Source organism: Gossypium hirsutum, chromosome A01, assembly GCF_007990345.1.
Source record: "Gossypium hirsutum isolate 1008001.06 chromosome A01, Gossypium_hirsutum_v2.1, whole genome shotgun sequence".
NCBI lineage: Eukaryota > Viridiplantae > Streptophyta > Magnoliopsida > Malvales > Malvaceae > Gossypium > Gossypium hirsutum.
The window spans coordinates 32,605,315-32,608,541 of NC_053424.1; the positions used below are offsets into that span (position 1 = coordinate 32,605,315).

The 3,227-nt window shown below is 36.6% G+C and overlaps 1 non-coding gene across 1 annotated transcript; it reads left to right on the plus strand.

The window, feature by feature from the left end:
- Window positions 1–2,893: 2,893 nt before the first annotated feature.
- On the plus strand, window positions 2,894–3,000 carry LOC121207670 (small nucleolar RNA R71). Its single transcript, XR_005902797.1, has one exon. It is a non-coding gene; the product is annotated as a small nucleolar RNA R71 (small nucleolar RNA).
- The last annotated feature ends 227 nt before the right edge of the window (window positions 3,001–3,227 follow it).

The following is a 3,227-nucleotide window of genomic DNA, read 5'->3' on the forward strand; positions in this document are numbered from 1 at the left end:
ATCCTTTAAAGTATTAAATGCTTCTAAACATTCCTGATCGAAATTAAAAGGCACATCTTTTTCTAGTAATTTAGTCAAAGGCTTAGCTATTTTAGAAAAGTCTTTAATGAATCTTCTATAAAACCCAGCATGTCTTAAAAAGCTTCTAATAGCCTTAACTGAATTAGGAGGAGGTAGTTTCTCAATGGCTTCAATTTTAGATTTATCAACCTCAATCCCTTTACTAGAAATTTTTTGTCCTAACACAATACCTTCTTGAACCATAAAATGACATTTTTCCCAGTTAAATACAAGATTTGTTTCCTCACATCTTATTAAGAGTCATTTTAAATTTTTAAGGAAAAGATGGAAAGAATTACCGAAAACTGAGAAATCATCCATAAATACCTCCATGATGTCTTCTACGAGTTCGTCAAAAATGGCCATCATGCAACGGTAAAAAATAGCAGGAGCATTACATAATCCAAAAGGCATTCTATTATAAGCAAACGTACCGTATGGGCATGTAAATATGGTCTTTTCTTGATCTTCAGGAGCTATTGGGATTTGAAAATAGCCAGAGAGTCCGTCTAAAAAAGTACTAGTACATGTGTCCTGACAATCTTTCCAACATTTGGTCAATGAATGGAAGGGGGAAGTGATCTTTTCTCGTGGCATCATTTAGCTTCCTATAATCAAAGCAAACTCTAATCAATGCAAACTCTCCAACCTGTGACTGTCCTTGTTGGGTTTAATTCATTCTTCTCATTGGCTACAACAGTCATGCCTCCTTTCTTAGGAACAACCTGCACCGGATTTACCCAAGAACTGTCAAAAATAGGATAAATAATTCCAGCATTTAGGAGTTTAATTACCTCAGCTTTAACAACTTTCTTCATGTTGGGGTTCAGTCGTCTTTGGGCTTGCACGCATGGCTTATATTCATCTTCCATTAAAATTTTGTAGGTGCCAAAAGAAGGACTGATCCCTTTAATGTCAGAATTTTTCCAAGTTATGACCCTTTTATCCTCTCTTAAGACTTGGAGTAACTCATCTTTCTCGTTGGGTTGCAAATTAGATGCAATAATTACCGGTAATGTAGAGTTATTTCTAAGGAATGCATATTTCAAGTGATTCGGCAATTGTTTAAGTTCCAGTTTGGGAGGTTCTTCAATAGAGGGTTTTTGCTTAAGTTCATTGTTTACCATAATAACCTCATATTCTGCTGGTCTTGGGAAGGGTTCATTGGGATTCAATTCAATTCCTATCTCAGAATTATCACCCCTCCTCTCTTTGGGCAAGACACAGTTCCAACGTGTCCTTATATATGATTTCCTAAAAAGAATTTTGAATAGCATGATCAATAGAGTCAATAAAATAACATGAGTCATCTTGTTCCCTAGAAAATCTAATGGCATCATAAATTTTAAAGATAATCTCTTTGTCACCTACTCTGAGTACCAATTTACCATCACCCGCATCAATAACAGCCCTGGCAATGGCTAAAGATGGACGACCTAAGATTAAAGGCACTTCAACTACCTCATCCATGTCAAGCACAACAAAATCAACAGGGAATATAAATTTATCTACTTTTACAAGTATATCCTCTATAATTCCCATAGGGTATTTAACAGATCTATCAGCTAATTGAATACTCATCCTAGTGGGTTTAGGTTCCCCAAGACCAAGTTGTTTAAACATTTTATATGGCATTAAATTAATGCTAGTGCCTAAATCAGCTAATGCCTTATCAACATTCAAACTACCAATTAAGCAGGGAACAGTAAAACTTCCTAGGTCTTTCAGTTTAGTTGGTAGTTTATTTTGGAGTATGGTCGAACACTCCTCATTAAGTTCCACTGTAGATAAGTCTTCAAACTTCCTTTTGTTTGTTAGAAGCTCCTTTAAAAAATTTGCATATGTAGGCATCTACGATATAGCTTCAACAAAAGGTAAGTTAATATGCAGTTGTTTAAAAAGTTCAAGAAATTTACCGAATTGTGCATCCATGCAGTCTTTCTTCAATTTTGCTGGATATGGGATTGGTGGTTTATATTCCTTTGGCATTGGATTGTCATTGTTTTCAGGTTTTTCTTCCTCTCTTTTGTCTTTTTTAGCTTCTTGTGGTGGCTTCTTTTCGGATTCAGCTAACACTTTCCCACTCCTTAGTGTAACTACTTTCACATGCTCTTTTGGATTGGGTTTGGTGTTACTAGGTAAACTTCCTAGTGGTCTTTCTTAAATTATCTTAGCCAGCTGCCCAATTTGATTCTCGAGTCCTTGGATCGACGCTTGCTGATTTTTAAGTGTAGTTTCAGTGTTCTGAAAACGAGTTTTCGCGACTGAAATAAATTTTGACATCATCTCTTCAAGGTTCGGCTTTTTTTCTTACTGGTAAGGTTGTTGTTGGAAGCCTGGATGGTGTTGTGGTCTTTGATTTCCTTGGTCTCCCCATGAGAAATTTGGGTGGTTCCTCCAACTTACATTGTAAGTGTTATTATAAGGATTATTTTGAGGTCGAAGATTATTACCCATAAAATTTAGTTGCTCGTGTTCCATGTTGAGGCCATAAGGTAGGTATTATGAATTGCGCGTTCCACCTCCATTTGTATTGCATTGCATTACTGGATGTACCTGAGTAAAACCACACAATCTGTCAATCTTTTTATTTAAGAGTTCTACCTGGTTAGATAACATAGTAACCGCATTGAGGTTGAAAACACCGGCTACTTTCGTTGGCTTTGTCCTCATGACTTGCCACTGATAATTATTTAGTGACATCTCTTCTATAAAGTCATAAGCATCCTCAGGTGTCTTATTATTGATAGTCCCACCAGCAACTGCGTCAACCATCTGTCTAGTTGAAGGATTCAGGCCATTGTGAAAAGTTTGAACCTGTAACCAGAGTGGTAACCCATGGTGAGGGCACTTTCTTAATAGATCCTTGTATCTCTCCCATGCATCGTAGAGTGTTTCTAGATCCATCTACACAAAAGAAGAGATATCATTCCTTAATTTAGCCGTTTTAGTCGGCGGAAAATATTTTAGTAAAAACTTTTTGGTCATTTGTTCCCAAGTAGTGATTGAACCTCGTTGTAACGAGTTCAACCACTGTTTAGCCTTATTCCTTAATAAAATGGAAATAACTGAAGGTGTATGGCGTCGTCAGAAATGCCATTGATTTTAAATGTGTCGCAAAACTCCAGAAAATTCACCAAGCGATTGTTTAGATCCTCATCCTGCAA